This window comes from Panthera tigris, chromosome C2, assembly GCF_018350195.1.
Source record: "Panthera tigris isolate Pti1 chromosome C2, P.tigris_Pti1_mat1.1, whole genome shotgun sequence".
Classification (NCBI taxonomy): Eukaryota; Metazoa; Chordata; class Mammalia; order Carnivora; family Felidae; genus Panthera; species Panthera tigris.
The window spans coordinates 37007745-37034618 of NC_056668.1; the positions used below are offsets into that span (position 1 = coordinate 37007745).

General features: G+C 32.9%; 1 long non-coding RNA gene across 1 annotated transcript; it reads left to right on the forward strand.

The window, feature by feature from the left end:
• Positions 1-5897: 5897 nt before the first annotated feature.
• Positions 5898-25521, forward strand: LOC122230470. The gene is made up of 4 exons (XR_006207438.1): positions 5898-5946; positions 16576-16741; positions 20661-20714; positions 25389-25521. It is a non-coding gene; the product is annotated as an uncharacterized LOC122230470 (long non-coding RNA).
• Positions 25522-26874: the final 1353 nt, after the last annotated feature.

Consider the following 26874-nt stretch of genomic DNA (forward strand, 5'->3'; position numbering starts at 1 on the left):
GATTCAATATCATGAACTAAGATTTTATGTGATTCACATGTAAGAAGAAATGATTATTAGAATATTTGAAAAGGATCTGACAGTTTTATGAAATAATTTGTGTCTTTGGAGGTGTTACAGCAGAAATTGTACATTTTCCTACTACAAAAATCTATAAATTTGTCTGTGGGCAGGTAAAACTTATGAGCAAATTCTGTGTTAAGCATGTTGTTAAATGAGCTAGGCTGTGTCTCATCATAAACAGAACCTTGATCCAGAATCACATGTTTATGACAGCAATAATTCTGAACACCATTTTGTCTTTACCTCATTCACTTTAGAGCATCATCACACATATGAAGTAAAGTAAAGTGCTGTTTACTTTAGTAAAATTGAATATTACTAACTGTACTAAAATTTTTTAATAAATTAATTAATTTTTAAAAAATGAAATAAAGAGTAATTTCCCAATAAAGCATTTATACTTCCTAAAAACAAGAAATAGTTGGCTTGGCTCTCTTAAGAATGCATGTCTTATCTACTAATAAGAGCATGTTCTTGATCTGAACCACAATTTTTGGAACCTTCAACAGTTTCTCACATGTGCGAGCAAAAGCACATACACAAACCAAAAGAGAGTAGTGAAAGTGTTCTTTGAAATTACTTTATTTTACAAGACCAAGTACATGTTTATATGATTAAAAGACGGTGCAGGGTGCCTGCAGTTGGTTAAGCATCCAGTGTCAGATCAGGTCATGATCTAGCAGTTTGTGGGTTTGAGCCCCATGGACACTGTGCTGACAGCTCAGAGCTCAGATCCTGAAACCTGCTTCAGATTTTGTGTCTCCCTCTCTCTCTGCCCCTCTCCTGCTCTCACTCTGTCTCTCTTTCTCTCTCTCAAAAAAATAAAACATTAACAGAGTTTTGTTGTTGTTTTTTTTTTTTTTTTTACAGAAGGTTCATATACTAACACCTCCAACTTCACTCTTTTTATTCAAAGTAGCCATTCAATCTTGGACTTTCTGAGTGAATTCTTTGGAAAGTTCACAAATTCTGGTGATTTTTTAAATAACTTCATATATCCTGTGAGAGGCAGTAGGGATTTTCTGTTAAACTTTGCAATATATGTTACTTGAGATATTAATATGATATTGTATTTTTTGTAAAACATTACTAGAATTGATGATACTATGTTAAATTCTAGATTACTATAAAGACACGAAAGTTAATAAATTTATTTCCTATATAAAGAGGAAATATGTAAAGGGCCTTTGAGGAGCAGTGATTCAAATTCTGGAAAATCAAGGGTTTTAAAAATTTTAAAACCATGTAGACATCTGATAGATAAACAGAATCCTTTCTGGAAAAGTCAATTAAATTTTATTTTGGATTTTCATTTCCATCATTCGGCAGTATACTTTGGATACAGAAATAGGTTTTAATCAATTTTCTATGTTGCATGAAAGCTATTACAAATAAAAATTTCAATGCAAAATAGAATTTTTCTTGATCATTTACTCAAAGTATGACCCTATAGTTTAAAATATCTTGAAATGATAGATAGATAGATAGATAGATAGATAGATAGATAGATAGAAGAAATGTCTATCACTGGTATGTAGATTCTATGTGCCCTCAATTTGCACTCTATTGTTGAGTTTATATTCACACACACAAAAAATGGTCTGTCATGTAAGCTACAATAAGGTCTAGTTTTAAACCAGATCATAGATAAGTACTACTTTGTTTTTTTTGTTTTTTTGTTTTTATTTTTTTCCAATTAACCTTATGTCAAGAGATCTGGTCACACACTTCAATACCTAAATAAGGTTTGTGAATGTAATAGGGTAAAATAATATGACAGCAGCATACAAAAATATATTTTATATTGTTAGAAACCAATTGGGATGATTTGTATGTCAAAACAGCTGGGTAATTCAGTCCAATGTTAAAGTACTAATAGGATGGGAGGCAGGGCAATCATGTCCTGTGTTCCTTTATAGAATGAATCGTTGTTCCACATTGAATCTTTGCAATGCAGTGTGAAGGATGCTGACACAATCAATAATTCCTTCTTGAAAAAAAAAAAAAGGTTCAAAGATTCAATGTGAATAACATTATCCTATTTTCTCAAAAGCCCTTTCCTGCATCGAGTAATATGGGTTCAGACAAGAATTCCAACTGAGTTGTGGCATAAAAAAAGATTACAAGGATTCAGTAGATCAGCAGGAAGCACAAAAAGAAAGCATCCTTTCTTGCAACTAGCTTGATTAAACCTAATGATCTAAGATAGAATAAGATAACTGACTTATTATCAATATCTTCCCTAAGACTTTGCTTTCCTATTTGTTCAAAGTGAACAAATATATCTTGCTACGTTTTCCAAAAATGTTTTGCTCTCATTTTTTTTTTTTTTCTTATACTGAAGACCCTTTATTCAAGATTGGGCCATAAAACATCAATCACATAAACCAGAATGATTCCCTCCTATGATTTTGGTGGAAAATCTCTGTGACTCTGTTCCCAATCCCCCCCCCCCAACAACAATTGATAAAACTTAAGGGAGGTAAACTTTTATTTCTCATTTTCTCAAAAATGGCTAACAAAAGAATCTGCTAATATAGTAATTATTTTCAATTTATTCAATAAGAAAATATTTATCTCTGATTAATATTTGATAAATTAAGTAAATGTTATTTTATCTGATTACTTTTAAGATCAAATATCTCCACATATTTTAATTCTTGATTCATTGGAAAAGAAATAGGTGGTAATGTATAAATAGGAAAAAATAGTTAACTTCTTAAATAACAATTACATATTATAGTTTTGAATATATAATCATACTATATAGTCCTTTTAATTCTAAAGCTTAAAGGTTTTGTTCTCTTCGTTTACATGTTATGATATAGATGAAAAGATATTGGACACAGTTATAGCAGTTGATTTTGAGCCAAAAGATTTTGGCAGCATCTAACATTGTACTGATAACCCCATTAACTGAGCCATTTCTTTTGATCATTATGAAGATATTACCATGAAAATCCAGCCAACACGTGAAACAGGAGATGAGCCATAGTGTCCAGGATAATAAGGAAGCTAAATTTTCATCACTGGAAGTGACCCAATTATATTTCACTATAAATAACATCTTTTAGAGCAACACCTGATAGAAACGGTAGAAATACAGACATTCCACAGCTTTTTTTTTTTTTTCAAAATAGTCTTCTCCATTATTTCAAAGGATTGATTTTTCCCACTCGTTTGTCAGAACAAATGGTGCTTAGTTGGTCTAGTGAAACTTAGAAGTAAATTAAATTTCGGAGACTGGACTCCAGAATGTTAAAATCGGTCGATCTCATTTTAGCCTAATGCACATGGAGTAGCATACATGGAGGTTTATTTTAGGTTATTCCACCATCAAACTTACATACCTACATCACCTACTTTTGAACACATCTGTATCCCATTTTGGAATTAGATACATAGGCTCTGTAGCATGTATAGATTTTCAAAGTAGTCAATTTCTCCTTATACATAGTTGACTTCCCTTAAAACCATAGATTAATTCTTAAAGTGTCCCACTGATAATACTGGCTAAAAGTTTCTCAAAGAGTTCAAATTTCAGGTAATTATAGCATTGGTGGATGATCCTTATGTTACTTTACTGGGACCCAGAATGCATAATACAGTATTATTTTTAGAAAAGAGGACTGATACCTGTTTATGTTATTTCAAATAATGTCATGCATAATGATGCACTCATAAACTCTTAATGGTGTTTATATATTCAAAATGATCATAAAATATTAAAAAAAATAGAATTCAAAATTTAGAATTTAGAATTTAGTCTTAATATTATAATTATGGAATAAATAGATGTATATATGCAGCTATTATAAAGGAAGAATTTAAATAGAAGTAGGAGTTATTATGAAGTAGGTACACTTGATTTCTGATCTTTGCTATGGTCAGATTTGATTTTGTGTTTTTGAAGAAAACCTTTCTTTTGCTCTTTTAAAAAATATTTACTTACTTACTTATTTTTTATTTATTGTTATTTTTATAAACACGTGCGCCAAGAACTGACCTACTAATATCACAGTTTATGGATTAAGATATTCAAAATATGTTACAATGTCTCTGAAATTGGAGAGACAAAGGAAATTTAACATAAATTTCTACAATAGCTTCATGTTAGTATAAAAATAAATACAGAGATACATTTTAAAATACATTTCTACAAATGACTGTGATCTAATGATATAACTGCAACATTATAACATTAGTGTTGAAAAATATGATAGATTCCTAATTTATCACATATTTGTTTTTCCAACACTAGAAGTAATATTATTACATATAAAAAGACTGCTAAGTGACCTTGAAATTTTGGTGGTATTTTTTAGTTATTCTTAGAAAAGTGGAAATAAATCCCGATTTTCACCCTGCATTGCTCCACATTTAATACTTAAAAAAATTTTTGTGACAACTTCTGAGAATGTTCTCAGAAGTGAAATTCATGCAATATCAATAACAACATCAACAGCAAGAAGAACAAACATATTTTCATGAAATATCTAACAAGGTGAACCAAAAAACAGCTATATAAATTTTCACAGATTTACAACAGTAAATAACATTAATAATTTCATGACCAAAAAAAAAAATGTAACTCAGTGTTTCTTTTAGATGTGGGAAAGACAAAAACATAAACAAAAGCTATGGAAACTCTAAAAATTCTTTTGAATTTAAAGGGAAATATGCTTTTAACTCTGGAAGGCAGGGTGGATAACTCAGAGTCTTCAAAACTTCTCCTGTAAAAATTCTGTTCATCACTTTTCCTAAATTTACTGTGACTTATCTTATTTAAATAAATAATGTGCTTTAATAACAGAGGACATTTAATAAATGATGTTACAAAAGGAGAAAACTATCATGAATACAATGCAATGGTATCCTGTTTGGGACAGCCAGAAAATAGCTATTTGAAATTTACTTTTTGAGAATAATATAGTCTCCAAAAGTGAAAAACAAGTTTATCAAGTTAAGGGAGACAAGTTCTAAATGTGAAATTGAGACTAAAATTTTGAATAATTCCTATAAGGAAGAACCCAAGATAGATACAGAGGAATCTACTAGTTTCACTGTTATTTGGGGGAGCAAATAATGAAATTTTATAATTTTTTAAAAATGTTTATTTATTTTTGAGAGAGAATGAGACACACACAGAGAGAGAGAGAGAGAGAGAGAGAGAGAGAGAGAGAGAGAGAATCTGAAGCAGGCTCCAGGCTCTGAGCTGTCAGCCCAGAGCTCAATACACAGCTCGAACTTGTGAACCGCAAGACCATGGCCTGAACTGAAGTCAGACACTTAGCTGACTGAGCCACCCGGTTGCCCCAGTAATAAAATTTTAAAAGCCACATATTTCCAAAATAAAATAAAAGAGGTGAAGAGACATCTAAAAACAATGTAAGGATGCCTAAAGCCTAATATGTCATGGAAAAAGTCTCAAGTTGAAAAATGAAGTAATTGATTAAATTAAAAAATAAACTTTTATTTTTGAAAGAGAGAGAGAGGGAGAGGGAGAGAATGCAAGCCAGGGAGGGGCAGAGAGAGATGGAAACAGAGAAACCAAGGCAGGCTCACTTACTGTCAACACAAAGCTTGCCATGAAGCTTGAACTGTGAAATCAGGGCTTGAGCTGAAGTCAGACACTCAACTGACTGAGCACTCAGGCAACACTGATTAAGCTTAGAACAAGAAAAATATCAAGGAAAGAACGGACTGATTCCTTATTACAAATGGTGTGACGCTAACAATGGAAAATGGTGAAAGCTGAATGACTCAATGACTCAGCTCCTGTATTGCTGCCCCTCCCCCTCCTGTTTAAGAATGATACTCATTCTGAAAACCAACAACAGCAACAGCAACAACTTGAAGCTGTATCGGTTTGTGGATACCAATGTAAGTATATTGATTATAAAATGAATAATCTAAATCAAAGTACATTTGTCTCAACAAATTAGATCTCAACGTACATAACTAGGTTTATAAAATTGTCAAATTATTGCTGTGAGTCTTATAAGGATCGTCAGGTCACGAAAAAGTGACAACAAAAACTGAAGATGACCAAATGTACCAATTTTCACCAGGGGAATAAAGTGTATTACACAAAACCCTGATTGGAAAACTTAATGCCCATTTTAGACAAGATTATGAGATGGGACAAGAAAATAAAAGGAGGTCAATTATTAAAAATCATTGCTATGTAGACAACAAAAGAAGTTCAATATGATCCAGCGCTTGAAGACTGTATTTGTTTTCTAATGCTAATGTAATAAATCACCACAAATTTGGTGGCTTACCAAAAATTGTGCCATGGAAAAAATTATTGGTTGAATTGAACCATTAAGAGATGAACAACCAACCTTGAGATGAGAAAGGAGCATCTTTTCTGTTTTCAACTATTTAAAGATTTCATACAAATAATTAGATTTATTTTGCTTGGCACTTTTTAAAATTGTTTAAAAATATTAAAAATTGATAGATTAAATATACCAGGAGAAAGCTGTTTAGTTATATAATTTAGAGTATGTGTTGTCCAAGAAAGATCCCCATCTTTGAAAGTCTTTGGGCATATTTGGATGTTGGAGAGGAAGGTCAAGCAGTGGAAAGGAAGTTGGAGCAATGCTTTCCATGTGCTTCAAATTATGTTTAGAGTAGTTGCAATTTCAAGTTTCTATGTATTTCCATGCTTATTTTCCTGAATCTTATAATAACAAGAAAGAACAAGAAAACATATTCTATATATTTGTTTAAAGAGATATCTTCCAATATTTTGTTATTAAAAGGAAAACATTTTATCTCTCTTTTAATTCAATTTATTGAAATTCAGATGAAGTAAAAAAAAAAAGGAATAGGACAGATCTTGTTTCAACATTTGCTATAAATGTAAATTTTGGGCAAATTGACAGGTACATGAGATCATCCAGGGAGAGTTTTTAGGGAAATAAAGAAAAAAGTTTGAAGAAATAAAGGAACTAACCCCCAAATTTAAATAGTGAATTGAAGACAAGTTTTGGAGAAGAAAATAAGATATACAGAGAGAATTATCATTTCCATTAATTTGAACAAGAAGAGGATGCCAGTCACTTTAGTAAGAGCTTTGTCAGTGAAGCTGACAGAATAAAAATCAGATTGCAGGAAGTTGAGAGAAGAGAATGGAAGGCAGTAAAGAGGACAGGAATACTGGATATAAAGTACTCTTATCAGAAGATTCTGAATTAAGAAGGAAGTAAACATGGTTATCTTAAAGGAAGTTAAATTATAAGAACAGATGCTTTTAAGAAAAAAAAATAAGCAGGTTTATGTGATGAAGGGGAAGAAGAAATGATAGGAAAAGGAAGAAAGGCAGATGTGTTGTCCTTCACATAAAGGAAGAGGACAGAATTCATTGTACAGATTGTAGAATTAGCTGCAGAGAAGGTAACGAAAGTTTCTTCTACTGGAATATGAACAAAGGTGTAAGAATTACTTCATTTCACATGATCAGGCTGTTAAGATATTTTGTTAATGGGTACAATTTTCTATAATGTGAAAAGTTTATAATGTATGAAAATAGAGCCTTGAAATTTTAACTTTTTATCTTTCAAGAATAAAATGTAGTGGGTAACCAGAGAGGCACTTCTATATCATTTATTAAGAACTCATCATTAAATACCTAGCCATAATCATCTATTCTTCTCAAATATAAGCATCAGTGTGAAGATATCTATTTATAATAATTATACTCATGTAACCAATATGCTATTATGAGATTAGTTATATATGTTATTTTTCAAGACTAATTAAGAGGTATAGTTCAGACTCAATTTGTAATGTGGAATGCCCAGAATAGTAGAAAAAAGGGGTTCTAGGAAAAGTCTGCAGTTAGCAGGTGATTTCTTTAATTTTTCTTAAGTTGAAGAAAATATATTTTCCTTTAAAAGTTTTATCTTTCACTTCTGTATACTGTCTTTAAAGTGATTTTTTTTAAGTCTAGAAATTGGCCATTTAAAAATGTTTGTTCATTTATCCCTCACATGTCAGTGCTATTATTTGAAACTGGCTTATGTATATCAATAGGCTGACAACACTATATAAATGACTTAAGAAAGAAGTTGTGATTTAATCCATTATTTTAAATATATTCATCTTCTAAATAACTATCATTTAATGTTTGCTTACATAAGGATGATCGTTTTTTATATATGCAAATGTCATTTTCATGAGCTTAATAAACATACAGTCAACAAAACTAAAATCTACAACTCTTCCAGAAACATTTCAGTTATCATCTATCATCTCTCTCTCTCTGTGTGTCTCTATCTATCTATCTATGTATCATCTATCTATAAAGATTTCTAATATCATATGCTGCATGATGATTTAGGAGGGGAAGAAGAAAAATTTTTTGGAGGAAAACATGATTTCTATACCATAAATATGGTATAGATAAAATGTTAGTGATTCAGACCATTAGGGCTACTATAAGAAATTATCAAACTGCATAGCTTAGAAACAACAGAAATTTCTCATAGTTCTAGAGTCTGAAAGTCCAAGATCAAGGAGCCAGCAAATTTGGTGCCTGTTGAGGACGTGCTTCTTGGTTCACAGACTTCCAAATTCTGGATGTGTCCTTCATTTAAGAAGGTTCTTGAAAATTCCCTGGGGTCTCTTTTGGAAGGGCACTAATTCCTTTTTAAGGACACCATCCACAGGAACTAATCACCTCCCATAGTCATTATACCTCCTAATACCACATTTGGGGGTAGTATTTCAACAAATGAATTTTGTGAGGACACATTCAGTATATAACCATTGATATATACAAGAACATAAATATATTAAAACAAATACCTATAGAACTTATCAATTTGAATCTTTACTATATTTTAGAATCAGTCAAAATGCCCAGATTTTTTAAAACAGATTGTCTTAGTCAAGGAATATTGTGTGTAGAAATCTAACATTAAAATAACAAAACTTTATATCTTTTCTTGTATCCATTTTGAGGAAAGTTAAAAAAAACAGAAAAAACAAAAAACCAACAACGAGAAAAACCCCACACGCACACCTATACATTTTCATATGCTTTGTCTGAAAATCAAAGAGCACCACATGGCAGAAAGCCTAGAAGAGCATAGAAAAAATATATATATATAACTTTCTTCATTCAGGACCTAGTATCTGGCATGTACTTGTGGGTGCTGACACTGAATAGTTATAAAATTTGAATTGTGTTTTATAGTAAAAAAAAATGTACTCTACAATTTCATAATGATTCAACTGCCAGTACCTCTCTCTAATTCTGCCACTTCCTGCTTTGGGCCTCATGCCCTTTTTCTGTCCTTGGTTTTCTATGCTATAAGGTAATTCCATAACCAGACAAATTACAATAGGTTCATTTGATTGCCTCATTGCTTTTTAGCATGAAGGCATAGTTGAGTAACTTTTACTGAATCTACTGTAAAGTAAATTGCATTGTAGTGGGACACCAATGCACATTACTGTTCATTGTAGGTAATAAAAACCTGTAGATTGTACAGAGGGCACCATTTCCAAACTCCTACCCAAATTAGGAATCTCCTCTACAATATTAAGAGTAGATGTTCATCTACCCACTACCTGAATATTTTTACAAATATAAAATGTTAACTTTCAACATATTAAACTTTATGTATGGATAGCTCCAACTGTTAAAACACATTTCATTCCTTTAACCAAAACCTGAACTCAATTAGCTCCTGGCCCTTCCCCTTTTGTTCTATTTCTGAGAACATATACTGACTTAATCTCTTCTCTTCAATATTATAGCTTTATAAATAATTGAAGACACTTCAGGATTCTTATAAATAGTCTGATGGGCTTTTCTGTTTGCCTTCTAAAGTCCTAGTTTATGGCTGTATTCCTGGAAGAGCACTTGTCCATCTTAGGAATTATCCCCAATTTTTCATTTTTAAAAATAAAGTAGTAATAAGAATTAGATAAAATAAATCAGAATTGGTTTAGTAGATCTTTAGTGATTCCTCTCATTACCTGGCATCATCTACTAGTGTATATGATATATGCTCAGTAAGAGTTATCAATTTAACATGTGATTAAATTTGAAAAATGAGCAAAGATAACTCATCATTCTTTTCCTGAGGGCACTTGCTGATAAAAAATATAGTGCTAAGGGATAAGATAATCTAGAAGCAACTAACTCATTCCAGCCTTGTGTAGTAGTAGGAAAATTATTCAACCACGATGTCCTTGTAAACCACCTGTGCCAGCCAACTCTGTCATGGCCTATGCTTATGAGATGCAGGAAGTTGCCAAGCTACCTGTTAGTGCAGTCAGTAGGAAATGTGGGAAATTATACATCAGACATATGTGCAATATATGTGAGAGATGAAGTGAACAGTACCACCATAGAACAAGCAGAGAAAAATATGAATGTTTTTGTAAAAGCAGTTTAATCAATTCCATGAGTGGTATAAATCTGCAATTGCTTATTTTATGTTTAATGCCATTTTTTTTTTTAATTTGGATTTTAGGTGCCAGTGGTTCAAAAAAGTTAGGATGAAATCAAATAAAAATTAAGAACTAAATTTCTATTTCTCAGCAAAATTATAATAAATATAAAGGTTGCACAAAACCTGAAAAGAAGCAAAATGATATTTTACCATATGTAGTTGCAGAATATGCATTTTCATATCACTCTAACTTATGGCTTCTTAGTAAATAATTTTTCTTCCAAATTAATTTTGGTCTTTTTGACTCCTAAGTTTTTTTTAAGTAAAAAAAAAAAAATCTCAATTATTGCTATAGCATCAGTTACAAGAGAAGCCATTCACAAACACTTAAATGGTGCCAGATTTATACTAATAGATGTATCAAGTAGAAAAACATGGAAGATTATTCAAGTAATAATTTAATGTTTTATCCAATAAATCAAATAAAAGTAAAGCTTTTGGAAGTTCACTGTACATGATTTTGAAATTTTGTAAATTCAGTTAAAAAGTTGTCCATTGAGTAAAATTAATTGTATTATGTAGTAATACTATCAGTAATAATATTAACACTAACAAATTTCAGTGACTCATAGAATTTTGATAAGAACAATTTTTTTTTCTAAATTACAAATTCTATTCAGCCAATGCGGTTGAAATTGGTCATGTGAATAAATAATTCATAATTGCATCCAAATGAGCAGTGATATTTTTGCAACTGAAACAAAATCTGTAATTGTCAAAGTATACATACAGAAATCACTGAAATACATAATTTTTTTGTGATGAAGTTGCTCAATCATCATCATCACCATCATCATCATCATTTCTTTAGTGCAGTAATACGCATTTTCACTTTGCCAGACATCAGTTAAATTTTAGAAAGTTTTGAAATTGCTAAAGGGTATTTTGTAAATCAACTTCAGTAGACTGTAATTCTATTGAACCTTTCATAAGTGAGTCCTCTACATTTGATCACATTTGTTTCAAAACTGGCTGGAAATCTTCAAAGATGTCAATGAACAAGAAATAAAAAGAAGTCATCTGTTTTAGTTTTAGAAACTTTTAATTATTGAAAATAAAGCTTGTGGGGCACCTGGGTAGCTCAGTCTGTTGGGCTTCCGACTTCAGCTCAGGTCATGATCTCACCGCTCATGAGTTCCAGCCAGCATCAGGCTCTGTGCTGACAGCTCAGAGCCTGGAGCCCACTTCAGGTTCTCTGTCTCCCTCTCTCTCTGCTCCTCCCCTGCTCGTGCTGTCTCTCTCTTTCAAAATAAATAAACATAGAAAAAAGTTTAAAAACAAAAGAAAAGGAAAGGAAAGAAAAGAAAGCTTATAAACAAGACCATGTTATAGAAATACACTGAAATTTATTGCTACAAAAAGTTATGGAGGAAACAAATTGAATGATTGATGGGAGTTTCCATATGGTACAAATTTTAATTCTGAAATTCTACAACTGTTCCTTGCAATACATTTTGAGAAAAATATTTTCATATCGTTCCTATTTATTTTTATTTTTTTTAATCTTTATTTATTTTTGAGAGAGAGACAGCATGTGAGCAGGGGAGGAGCAGAGAGAGAGGGAGAAGCAGAATCCGAAGCAGGCTCCAGGCTCTGAGCTGTCAGCACAGAGCCCGATGTGGGGCTCGAACTCACAAACTGTGAAATCATGACCTGAGCAGAAGTCGGACACTCAACCGACTAAGCCACCCAGGCACCCCTCATTCCTATTTTTTGATTAGATACATTTATATTATACAGTGAAACTGAATTCTACTGAGATGGCCTAATTGCCACATCCAAATTTGGCAATACTTTAAAAATAAATATTTAAAAAAATAGCTTTTTCAAAAAAAATTATGTTGAAAATATTCCTATTTTTAAAAAGGCTCTCTGAATAAAGGTAAAAGACTGAAAATACTTGGGCTGAATTTTTATGTATTTATAGATGATTAAAAATTAGGATTAAGAATATTAGCACAATTATTAATTACCACAATCCTGAGATTTCCAGGTAACTCAGAACTACATACTGTTTTCTCTATTATAAAAACACATAGAGACAAGTGACTAGAAGTGATAGAAATTTAAAATGTATTACAAATAAACTGCAGCTTTCCATATCACAAGCAATTTATTAATTTTTTAAATTGGAAAACATTATACAGAAGTTATTATAAAATCATAAATCTTGGTATTCAATTATTCTTTTCACTTGCATACTTCGGGACTGTTTTGTCATTTTTTTCTGTGAGAATTTTTCAACTTTGCTGGTAAGGTTTGCGCAGGTTGGTCTTGTCAAATTAATTTGCAATTTATAAAAAACTATAATAAACAATTACAGTAGTCTCTGAAAGGATGTATTGATTTGACTAGAAGAAGTCAATTCCAGTGCTCTCCATGGTGTAAACCAACACTGCTGGTTAAAGTATATGACAAGTCACCTCCCTCTCTTCACTCCTGTTTCAATCTTTTTCCTTTCGGAGATATTGATCTCAAGAGCAGTCTCTTATAAACATCCTTCTTGCTAACCTATCCCAAGGAACCTAACTTTCAACAATAATGTCAACAAGTGTTATTGTGAGAATAATATTAACACTGTGCCTGTACTGTAGTAAGCACTGAATTCCAAATGACTTACCAAAGTGTCTATCTTCAGGATGATAACAGTTAAAAGCCAATAAATATGCTGAGAATGTCTTGTCAAAGCAGAAGTTCAAGGAGCTCATTCATTTAACACTACTTTGTTGAGCACGTATATAGTAACTAACTTTGCTTATGCTGTGAAGCCCTGAGGGGCATTGAGTATTGCAGCTCTGATTTAAGTCTCATATTCTACTGATTCAAGGGAGGTTAATTCATAATTATACTAATTATACTAAATATAGTAAAGAAAGGCAAGCTCCAATTACCTATTTATCAATATATAATAAATTATTCCAAAAACTTAAATGTGTTAAAACAACATTGCTTATCATTTTATGCATCAGATATTGAGAGGGCTCTGCTTGCCTGGCATGACTAGGGCTGGATGATCCACTTCTGAGATGGCCTTCTCACTTACTTAATTGGTGTCTCTTGTGTGCATCAGCCTCCTTCTGTCTCCCCTTGATAAAGAGAATATTTTATCCTTTAAGATATTTCATCTTTCACACCCACACCAGCCTAGCCCATGTCTCCAATTTCTTGATGATTATTCTATGTCTCTTTGTTCCACATTCTGAGTTCTTGGTTCTCTCCTTCTTTTCCATAGGAAACAGACCATGATCATAATGAAATAAGCTTCTCAGTATGTTTCCTGTATAAACAAGTTTAAGGGCTCAAAGACTTATTTGTATTTTATATTATCTCTGTTCCTTTTTGTTGAAGCTGATATAATGTGTTTAAGACTTTGTGAGCCTGTAGTGTATCAGATTTTAATCCACTCCATTATATGGAATTCATATCCACATTTCAAGACAAGTTCTGTTCTGATTTGGCTCAAAAGTCAAGTTGGTATGCAATATTTCCCTTAAGATTCTTACAAGTGTTTTTATCTGGTTAAAAGGGTCAGTGTGGCATGCCCTTAAGATTCTTAGAGGCATGCTTTTGTGGCAGAGAGGGTCTGAGAAGATCTTGTAAGATTCTACGAAGTCTTAACAGGGATGGCCTTAAATCTTCTAGAGGTATCCTTAAATCTTCCAGAGGTATCAACACAGGATACTGAAGCCAGTCTTTCATAAAAGTGACCCCAAAGCCTACTGTTTGTTCCATACTAAATTAGATTCTTTCTCTTTTTACCTTGATAATCTCTAGCAAAGAAGTAATGGAGATGAAAATTTTCTGAAACCAGCAAGTCCTGGGTCCTCTGCATATTTTTAAAAATTTTTGCTCAAAAACTGGGGCATCTGTGTGGGTCAGTCAGTTAAGTGTCCAACTCTTGATTTCAGCTCAAGTCATGATCTTCCAGTTTGTGGGATCAATCAAGTCCCAGGTCTGGCTCTGCACTGGCAGCATGGAGCCTGCTTGGGATTCTCTCATCTCCTCTCTCTCTGCCCCTTAGCCCACACGCTCACACACACTCTCACTCTCAAAATAAATAAATATACTTTAAAAATTAAAATTCTTCTCAAAAACTGAATGGTTCCTTCTTTAGCTGATCTCTGTTCTCTATTTTATAAACAGGCATGTAGAAGAGACTATTGAAACTTTCTAGATACTACCTGGAAATTTTCCATGCCAGAACAAAGGTTTATTATTTACCCTTGCTATTTTCCACTTTATTACAGGTGACAGTGTTGCCAAAATCTATTCTACTACATTGTAAAATCCCCTTTCTCCCACTTCCAATAACATTTCCTCACTCATCTTCAGAATAATCACCAGAAGTCTCCTCAAAGCTCTACCAACTTCTGACTGACAATCTCAAAGCAATGAAACCTGTTTTAGGTTTTGTTATGGAATTAGATCTACTACCCAATTCTCTTATAGCTATCAATCTTGTTAAAATCAGCCCAATATTTAGTCACTTAATATAACTATTTCATTTTGTTCATAATTTTGTGGCCCAGGGGTTGGGTTTCTGTTGTGGCTGAGACTGCAGGATCCACTTAGAACAGGATTTTTAAACTCTTATGTCTAGTGTCTTGATGTCTCTTTGCTTCTCTCTCCCTACACATGGTATCTCTTCCTCCAAAATGGCCTGAGTTATTCCAATTTTTACCATGCTGTCTGATGTCTCCCAGTACAAGTTTTCTAAGAAAAAGCATTCCAAGAGGTCCAGGCAAAAGCTGTGAAACTTCTTATGACTTAGCTATACTGTCATTTCTGTTGTATCTATTGGTCTAGCAACCTACAAAAGTCAGCCTATATTCAAAGATGGTGGAAAAAAAAAAACCTCACCCTTTCAATTAAGAAATAGTATGCATTTACAGGAAAGGAGGTAACTATATTTTGGTCATGTAACAGAGAAGCTAACAAAAGTTGTTAGCACCATAAAACCTGAACAAAATTAAGTACTTAAACAAAAAACCTTAGTGTTTAATTTGCAATCACTTTATCTGAATAATATTAATAATCTGAATTAACTGAATCCACTTACATATGTGGTTAAAATAATTTATAATACAGAGAGACACGGGTAACATTTCCCAGTAAATCTTCAGACAATCACATTACAAAAGGTATCCCTTAGAAACTGCTTGCCCTAGTAAATTTTAACCCGCATTTACCTCTTGAAGTCAGGAGATAACTCCACTAAGAACAGATCCAACCTCTCTAAACCTTGAACTACTATACAGTTCTATAAAGACTCTGGCTACCAGACTAAAGGTCAATTCACTTAAGAAATCTAGATCTCAGGTGGATTGAGTTAAGAATAAAGCTCAGAAGCAACTTCTCTTACAAATGCAAAGAATTAATGACCACTGATTTCTTATTTGCCAAGTTTGATCTTCTCCTGGGAAAAGAATGGGACCCTGAACAAGTGCTAATGGGTCTGTGCCCTCAAGGCAAGATTGGCCTTTCGGTGGTTTGGAGTTTCACATACTAAGTTTCCTTAAGCACTTTAAAAATAAATCCACTCTGTGAATCTAAACATTTTCTCAAAAATGTGTAAGTCCATTACTTAACACTACAAAACTTGGTATAAAGACTCTACAAATTTTTAGACTTAGCCTGTTACAATGAGGACATAAATTGCTTCGTTAGTATTTCTATCCTAATGTCAGAGGCTTGTATGGCAGGAAAAAATCTCATTTGTTTCTAGAGGGCTGGCACAGAAACAAGAAACCAATAAAATTCACTCTCCTCAAAAATGTCTGCAGGTAATTTGGGAGGAACATCAGTAAAGAAACGATGACCTGAAATCCACAACACTGTGCGATATTACTAATGAAAATATTAATTTAAAATCTCCAAAGTAATCTGCTGTTTTACATTTCAGTTTGCTGTTGGCAATGTTGCCCTCTTTTTGGGTTTGGTCTATACTTATAAAGTTCACTGTTCCATTGTTGCTACCTAATTATTTGCTTCCTTGCTCTGAGTTGCTACCTAATTATTTACTGTTTACTTTTCCTAGACTTCATTGGTATCATCATCATCATCATCCAATGAAATCCAGCTATGGATGTTGTTTAATTATTGGCATCAACAGTATTACTACCATTTTTAGCAGGTCATCTGTAAAGCCTGTTCTGTGCTAAATAATTTACATACATATTTTACATTAACAACAATTCTGTAAGGTAAGTATTACACTGAAAGAAGAAAAAGAAACAACTAAAGTCATTAACTCAAGTATTTAAGAATGCTGAAATATGGGGAAAAGCTAAAAATGAGTATCTGCAGGAAGTAAGTAGCTGAAAGATTTTATAAGGCTGATTAAAAAGGGCCGCTCAAAGTTTAGTATTGTTCTGAGAATTGTTCACTGCTCAGATTCTTGAAAAATATGGGGAAAACAAAGTATGTTAATCATGAGACAAGACATAGGAACAGGAAAATAGGAACTTAATTTCATCCATTGGCTTCTTAATTTGCATTTAGTAATAAGGGATAAGGAGAAACATTCAGATGCTAAGATTCTTGAAGGATAACTAAAATTTGGTATTTTGATTTTCTATGATGGTGGCCATCATCTCTGGAGTTAGTAGTTAGTAGTTACAAAGAAGCATTTAAGACTCTGAGCAGAATAAGATATGGGAATACTCTGCTGGTGGGGTTTTGGAGTGATGGGCGTTCAGAGCTGATGGCCAAGAAAGAATTAAGACATCTTTGGTTCAAAAAAGGTGATTTTATTAAAGCACAGGTGATGAAGGACCATAAGGCAAGCTAAGGGTCAAGTAAAAGCTAGCACATTGCCCGACCCCCCCACTCCCAAAAATAGGGATATGTGTAATATTCTTCAGGCACTCCTGGTTTCTCAAGAACAAAGGAAAGGAAAGGAAACAAATGGTTAAGTGATAGAGATCACAGTCATGCAGGACATGAGACTCCATCAGTTTATACAATCTTAGTAAATTATGAGAAAAAAACAATCTTATCAAAGGCCTAATTTCTAGAAACCTATGGACTCCGTTTCATGGAGCCCTAATATCACCTTCCCCTCCATAGTGATGTGGGGAAAAAAAGCAAGAAGGAAATGGCAAGTAAAATTAAATTTCTTTATAACTGCAGCCCATTGGCAAATACTTGAGGCAAATATAGAGTATAACATTTCTCCAGAACTCCCAACTGGTCTATGTTAATGCCTTACTAGAGGGAAAACAACCTTAACTTGACAATAGCCAGGTCTCAGGTATCTTTGAGTCCTCTTTAGCACACCAAAGCCCTTCTGGAGCCATGACTTTTGCCTTTACCTCCCCCAACTCCACAGTATATAATCAGTCACTTTTCACAATCCCAGTGCAGCCCTTTCTGCCCACAAATCCTGTTCCCGTGATTTAATAAAATCACCTTTTCACCAAAGACGTCTTCAAGAGTTCTTTCTTGTCAGTTGATTCTGGACCACCACCCCCTACCACCACCACTCCAAAATCTCATCTCAGGGACAGGACCCGTGAGCAGAAAGAACAGCACTGGGGTTGTGAGGAGTGACTGGTTGTATACTATGGAGTTGGGGGAGGCAAAGGGAAAAGAGAGGCCTCCAGAAGGACTTTCATGTGCTAAAGAAGACTCCTAAAATACCAGAGGCCTAGCTATTGTCAAGCTAAGGTTGTTTTTCCTTTAGTAAGGTTTAACAATAGGACAGTAGGGTGTTCCTGGAGAACTAGGCTCTGTATTTGCCTCAAGTATTTGTCAATGGGCTGCAGGTTAAAAAGAAATTTAATTTTACCTGTCATTTCCTTCTTGCCTTTGTTCCCCCACATTACTGTGGAGGGAAGGGTGATGCTGGGGCTCCAGGAAACTGAGTCTATAGGTTTCTGGAGATCAGGCTATTGATAAGATTGCCTTTTTCTCATAATTTACTAAGACATATGTAAACTAATGGAGATTCATGTCCTTCATGACTGATCTCTCTTATCATTAAACCATTTGTTTTTCCTTTTCCTTTGTTCTGATGCAGCCAGGAGTACCTGAGGAGTATCACACATATCCCACCCCGAGGTGGGGTGTTTGTGGGGCATTGGTTGCCTTATGCTCCCTCATCATTGCTAAGCAACATAAGAAAGGATCATTAATAGACCGTGAGATGTCCCCTTAATATCCTACTTATCTTTCCTAGTCCTGATCAAGAAAGCAAATCCACTGGATTAAGACAGTTGTTTAAAATGCATTTGCTAATGTTCAAATGATCTTTATGGATTGGTTCTTACTTAGGTCTCATCTTTACAATTTTGCCAGGGTTAAGTTTGGATGATAGAACAAATGCTAGAAATATTCTCAAAAATTTTAAGTGAAATTGCCCTATCTATGCTGATTTAAGATTTTAATCTGTTTGTTTCTATTATTTTGTTAGCCAGCAATAAAAGCATGGAAAAATAGGAATGCTCTGTAGAAGAATAACACACAATTAACACATAATGATTTAGTCAGTGATTACCCAGGAAATCATCAGATATAAACTGGGCAGATATTGACCATCTCTAGGGCCTCTGATGTAATAATAAAACATAATAAACGATTGCCACTAATTGCACTTGAGATATTACTAATATTTAGAAACAAAAATTAACTTAAAGACAGTTTTTGTACCAGATTGTATACTTGAATTTGAGTATGCTTATTTTATACTGAGAGGTATACAATTATTTAAACATATTTGTATTACTATATTTTACTTTCACATAATAAAATTATGAAGACTACATGTTTCTCATAGTCTGTTAGGTTTTTCATTCCTTATTTAGTTAGAAATTACTTAAAATTTGGAAAAGAACAATCAAACTTAACTATTTATATTGTTCTTCTTTTTAAAAGGCAAAGAAGCAAATCTTCTTATTACCTGGTGACTATTCCAGGAAACCCACAAAGAGTTTTATACATAAAGGACATCTTAATAGTTGTATCTACTATAGGGAAGGAAACTAATTTTTCCTCTACCTTGTCTGAGCTCTTAGCTGAGACTCTTATTAAAAAAAAAAAAAAAAAAAGATTAACAGGAGAAAAACAACAGAAGTTTAATAACATGTATAGTACATGTATATATTAGGAGATAGCCAGGAAAAAGGAATAATTCAAAAATATACCTTTAAAATTTAGGATAGTATTTACTATCTTAACAGAGAAAGGAAAGGGGGTGGATATAGGCCTCTTAGAAGAGAAGATATGGTTTTTAGGAAAATTGAATGGGCCCTTAGAGAAATAGAAGATATGATAGTTTGTAACAGTATTTGTCTGAGGGTGGTGTTGACTTCTAGTCTCCTCTCCTGTGATAGCAGTCAATCTTCCCTGGTTGACAAACTCCAGGGAAGGGGATTATGACAATTCAGTTCCTTTTGGAGGATCTATCTTTAGGCAGATAAGAGGAATTCAAAGAAAGATTCTCCCTGCATTTGTTGTTTTCAGAGAGCTACAACTGAAAATAATATACCAAAGTGGCATATTGTGGGGTGGCATGTCCTGAACTCCTACAGTCATATTTTGAGGTGACATATTCTACTACCTTTCATACTCTTTTGAATTTGATCTTGAAAAGTAGGAAAGTAATATTCAAGAAAAAATGACTAGAATAAATAGTTATTGGAAAATATTGGGAACAATGATTATAAGGAACATAACTTTAAAAAGAATAACAGATTATTTTCCTGGCAAGGAATAATTTTGTTTCACAGAAAGAAAGAAATTCTAGCCCTTCTCATATATAGTATTTTACATTAAAAAAATTATAAACTTTTCCTTATGAATAAAGAGATTAATATTGAGTCAAATAAATCAAAATTTTAACACATTCATGGTTTTATATTAAGGTATATTAATCATACCTTCATAAATCATACTTTTAGGTTACATTATAAATGATTTTATCAACATATTAAGCCAATGCATATTTATATTACAATTCCTATATCAATTAACTGTAATGTCATCTTTGAAAAATATACAAACCATATCTATTATCTTGTATATATTCATGTCTCCCTGTAATTATTATGCTAAGCATAGTCCCAAACACTTTTTTATTAACACCTTTAACCAAAGTTATCAATTCTTGTTTCTTCCCTTCAGAGACAGAGAAAACTGGAAGATAGAAAATCACAAACTCCATAATTCTTTATTTTTGTAAGTGTATATTTTATATCAACTTCACAAATGTTAAAGTAAATAAGGAAAATAAACACATATATATATAGCATTATCAAAAGGCATTTGCACATTCTACAATGTATAAGAATAGGGTAAATAAAAAGTTTAGACACTGAGGTTTATAATTTTTTCTTAATTTGAAAATGTTCATATACTCAATCTAATATTAGTGTAAGGTCTTAAAATTACTTAAAAATATGAAAATTATAATTGAAATAAACAGTTGACTCTTATTATATGTAATATTTTAAAAATGTGTATTCATTTATTTTGAGACAGAGAGAGAGAGAGAGCGAGCTTATGAGCACAAGCAGGAGAGGGCCAAAGAGAGAAGAGAGATAATCCAAACAGGCTCCATGTTATCAGTGCACAGCCCAATGAGGAGCTCAAACTTGTGAACCATGAGATCATGACCTGAGCTGAAATCAAGAGTTAGACACTTAACTGACTAAGCCACCCAGGTGTGGTGCCCCTACCAGTAATGTTTTAAGAATTTATTCATGAGATTAACCTTTTAAAAAGACATCCATTTTCACAAGTTATTTGATTACAATTTTTTATATTCAAAATCATATATATTTGTGAAAATTAATGACAGCTCATTTGACCCTCAGAAGTCAATGTAGAAAATTTATTAAAATTAAATAAGTTTTAATTTTAGTATTGCATATACTAGAATAGTGGTTAATGTTAATAGTGGTTGATGTTAATTTTACATAAAATGTAGAAGGAGATGGATATTTGCATCAATATACCTAATAATGCTAATTTGTTTAAAGATTCAAAAATTGATCAGATACAGTACACATTATTAATATAATTCATAAGTATACATAAACTAAAGTGCAACTACTCCTTAGATCTTGTTTAGAAATACTCGTTTCGACAGAGCTTTTTCTGATCTAGTCACTAGCTAACAAAGCTATCACTCTATTACATGCTCAGTTGAAGATTTTTTTTAATATAGACTATTTTTTAAGCAAAAAATAACAGCAAAATAATTTGCTTTCCTTTTATTTTCTTTTAAAGTTTATTCATTTTGAAAGAGACAGCATGCAAACAGGGCAGACAGAAATGTAGAGAGAGGGAGAGAGAGAGAGGGAGAGAGAGACAGAGAAAGGCAGAGACAGGGAGAGAGAGAATCCCAAGCAGGCTCCACACTGTCAGTGTGAGTCTGATGTGGGGCTCAAACTCACAGACCATGAGATCATGACCTGAGCCAAAATCAAGAGTAGGACGCTTAACTGACTGAGCCACCGAGGCAACCCAATAATTTTCTTTCTTTATGAAACATTTGAATATGTATCCAGATATGTATATATTCTTAAGATTGCAACCATAATAACAAAAAAATATGACTAATATACAAAATAACCAAAGAGAAGGAAAAAACAGAAGAAGAACACATATGCACATACATACATAGAGGAAAATTAAGAAGAAGCTTATTTTAGACAAAAATTATTCTTACAAGTTAATTATCATCCCTCTGCAAGAAAGAATGATTACAGGTAGAAAGCCCATTTTGAAACCTGAACATACACACATACTGGCTCTCACAGAAGAGTTAATAGAGATTATTTAAGTAAAATAACCTTTCTCTCAAATGATCCCCTTTTTAGATAGATATGGCGATGCAACCTCCTTACCAGATTTGTAGCCTTTGTGTCTTGACACCTTTCAAATAAACAAAATTTTTACATCAAAATCTCTTCAAACTGGCTATTATAATTATGAATTCTCCAAGTGAAATGCCTTGAAGTGTTCAAATAATTGGGGGTATAGGCACCTATGCAAATAGTGCACCAGCTTGTTGTCAGCTTTCCAACTGACAGTTGTCTATTGCCTTCCAGTGGTGAGGAATGAAAAATACAAGTGAGCTCCCCCTAATCAAATCCTTGCACTCTTGCCTCACCTTAAAGGGTCCTAGCAGTGATAAAAACAAGTAGAGGAATCTCATCCAAAGATGATAATAGTGATGACATAAAGGTTTGAGCAGCACACTGACACAAAATGGTAAAATACCAGACAGGTGAAGAACTTACCACACTTTCCAGCCACAGAGGCCTATAATAAAGGAGAAATAGTTTTCTTGGCATGTCCTATCTTTATCAATATTTCCCAGGCATTAAATCTATGGGATGAGAAAAACTAAATCAAAATCAATTAGTTTAAGCCTTCATTAAAAACTTTTCAATGTGAGAACACTGCAAGATGGATATTGGGAAGGAATAATTAGCATACAGATTTATAAGTTGGGAAGGTCAGTCAAGATTTAGTTTTGTTCTCAGAATTATTCACTTAGAACTAATAAATGAATTCAGAAAAGTTTTAGGATACAAAATCAATATACAGAAATCTGTTGTATTTCTATATACTAATAATAAGCTATGAGAATATAAGAAAACAATTCCATTTACAATCATATCAAAAAAATATGTAGGAATAAATTTAACCAAGCAGATAAAAGATCTGTATTCTGAAACTGGAATACACTGATGAAAAAAACTGAAGATGACACAAACAAATGGAAAGATAAACTGTGCTCATGGATTAGAAGAATTCATATTGTTAAAATGTCGATTCTACTCAAAGCAATTTACAGATCCAATGCAATCTCTATCAATATAACAATGGCATTTGTTCTGCAGAACTAGACACAGTAATCCTAAAATCTGTATGGAACTACAAAAGACCTCAAATAGTCAGAGCAATCTTGAGGGAAAACAACAACAAAGCTGGCACTATCAATCTCCCAGATTTCAAACTGTACTACAAACCTATAGTAATCAAAATAGTATGGTCCTGGTACAAAAACAGACACAGAGATCAGTAAAACAGAATAAAGAGCTCAGAAATAAGTCTATACTCCTATAGTCAATTAATCTATGACAAAGAAGGGAAGAATATGTATTGGGGAAAAGTCTGTCTATTTAATGAATGGTGTTGAAGAAACTGAATTTTAGCTACACACAAGAGAATGAAACTAGAACACTTTCTTATTTAAAAATAAATTGTATGGATGGAAGACTTAAATGGAAAACCTGAAACCATAAAATTAGAAGAAAACAGGAAGTAAGCTCTTTGATGTCCGTGTTGGCAATATTTTTTTTTTGTATCTGTGTCTTCAAGCTAAGACAACAAAAGCAAAAATAAACAAGTGGGACTATATCAAACTAAAAAGCTTTTGCATAATAAAGGAAACCATCAATAAAAGGAAAAGGTAATCTACTGAATGTAAGAAGGTATTTGCTAATGACATGCCCTATAAGGGGTTAACACCCCAAATATATTAAAAAAACTCAGACAACTCAATAAAAAAAAAAAAAAAAACCTCATTAAAAATGGGCAGAGGACCTGAATAGATCTTTCTCCAAAGAAGACAGTACAGATGGCCAACAGACATATGAAAAGATGCTCAATATTACTAATCATCAGGGAAATGCAAATCAAAACCACAATGAGAAGAATGAAATAGAACCTCATACCTGTCAAGGTGCCTAGTATCCAAAAGACAAGAAATTACAAGTGTTGGCAAGGATGTAGAGAAAAGAGGATGCTTGTACACTGGTTGGTGGGAATGTAAATTGGTGTAACACTATGGAAAACAGTATGGCTATTCCTCAAAAAATTAAAAATAGAGCTACCATACAACCCAGCAATTCTAACTCTAGGTATTTATCTGAAGAAAACAAAAAATACAATTTGAAAAAACATATGCATCCCTGTTCATCAAAGTATTATTTATGATGAGCAAGATATGAAAACAATCTAAATGTCCATCAATAGATGAATGCATAAAGAAGATGTAGTTTATATAAACAATAGAATACTATTCAGCAGTAAGAAAGAATAAAATCTTGTCATTTGTAACAACATGGATGGACGTAATAAGTCCCTGGATGGATGAAATAAGTCAGACAGTGAAAGACAAATACTGTAGGTTCTTACTTGTATGTGAAATCTATGAAAGAAAACAAACAAATAACAACAACAACCAAAATAGAAATAGACTCATTGATACAGAGAACAAACTGATGGTTTCCAGAGGGGACAGTAGTGGTGAGGTGGACAAAATATATGAAGAGGAGTAAGAGGTACAATCTTCCAGTTATAAAATAAATAAGATATGGGGATGTAATGTGCAGCAAAGGGAATATAGTCAATAATATTGTAACAACTTTGTATGGTGACAGTAACTAGACTTATTGTGGTTACATAATAATGTATATAAATATTGAATCACTATGTTGTACACCTGAAGCTGATACAATACTGTATGTCAATTAATCTTCAATTAAAAATAAATCTCAGAAGGTGCGTGCAAACTGAGATTTTGTTAATCTTAGAACAGGATGCACAGACAGCAAGATTCAGTTTAGTAACCACTGGTTGGGCAATTTGAGTTTAGCAAGAATGTAAGGAGAAGAGTCTGTAAGTGAAGATCTTACTATGAGCATCAGTGGAAAATGTTCCATTGTTCATCATCATTTATGCTAGTATTTGTATTTTACAGATGAAGAATATAAGAACAGAATGGCTAAACAGCTCTTTCAAACTAAGTTATCAAGGTAGAGGCCAAACTCTTATGATAGAACTCCACCATAATTTAACTTGAATATAATAAGATTTGCTTGTTTTTCTTCCCAGACCCCATTACCAAACAGATGTGAAGTTCACCAAAGTTTATATCTTCTGTGAGCTGGTGTAGAAGATATGGCCTCTGATAATTTTGACATTCTCAAATGATTAAGATATTTTTTAAATGGTTTAACAAATGAAAACAAACAAATAAATCTCTCCATTTTTAACATAGTTAGTTGAAAGTGAACAATATTTTTGTACTAATCTTGAAATGATATAACACTGTATTTTGTGTGATTGAAATGTTTGAACTCCACTTAGTAGGTTATAGAATAATTTGTTTTCCGTCAGAAAAGGGTTTTAAAAAATCATTTACAATTCACACTAAAGAAATTATAAAGCATGAAGTGTCATTTTTCCTTGGTGGTTGCATTTTAGAATAGGGCAATATCTTATATTATGGGACTAACTGTAGTGTAGAAAAGCAGATCATGAGTGGAAAAAAAAAAAAAAGAAAAGAAAACCAACAGTAAGTTCACGATTAAGAATTATAGGATTCCCCCAGTCCCTAGTTCTATTTCTATTTTCCCTTGTTATTCCCCATTCATGTTTGCTCCCAATTCTAGTGTCTCTCCTATGGTACACATGGCTTCTCTTTGTTCTAGGACACTTCTTTCCCACAGTGAAACGTAAACTTTGCTGTTTTGAAAATAAGTGTTAGGTCTGATAATAGGAGGCATTTTGCCTTCCAAAATAACCAATGCACAGGTTTTTTGTTTGCTTGTGTTTTCTTATTATTATATGAGAGGCAGGAGGGGCAGAGAGAGAGAGGGAGAGAGGGAGAGAAAGAGAATCCCAAGCAGGCTACACACTGTCAGCTCAGTGCCTAATAAGGGCTTGGACTCATGAACTGTGAGATCATGACCCGAGACAAAATCAAGAGTGGGACGCTTAACTGACCAAGCCACCCAGGCACCCCACTTGTGTGTCATTTTTAGGTGTGTATTTGCTTCCATATGTTGTTTTTTGTTTGTCCTTTTTCTTTTGCCAGAGAACCAGTAACCATCAGAGATGAAGAAGCATAAAATACTGAAAAATACATCTAGTGAGTTACATTAACTACTATAAATGAACTAAATATTTATCTACTAACTGCAGGTTAATGAATTTGCTTCAACACTTCTCTTTTGTATGCCCACTGATGTAAAACTAATATGCCATAAACTCTACCAAAACTCTACCATCTTTTTCCCCATCCAAGAATTACCTTAAAAGACCATAGCCTGCATCCAAAAGCCTTGTAAATATCCTTTTATTTCCTTGTTTTGAGGCAACACTAAGGTGCTGTTAAATGTTAAAATTCTGTACTCCTTTATTATTGGAAGTCTAATAAACTTAATTTTGCTTGATGTGCACTTTTTGTTTCTGGAAAGCCCACAGTCAATAATAACTAAACTAAAACTAATCTCAATGCATTTTGTTTCTCAACCTCAAAAACATCATTTCTACCTAAATCACTAATTATTTAAAAAAGAAAATGTATAATAAATCC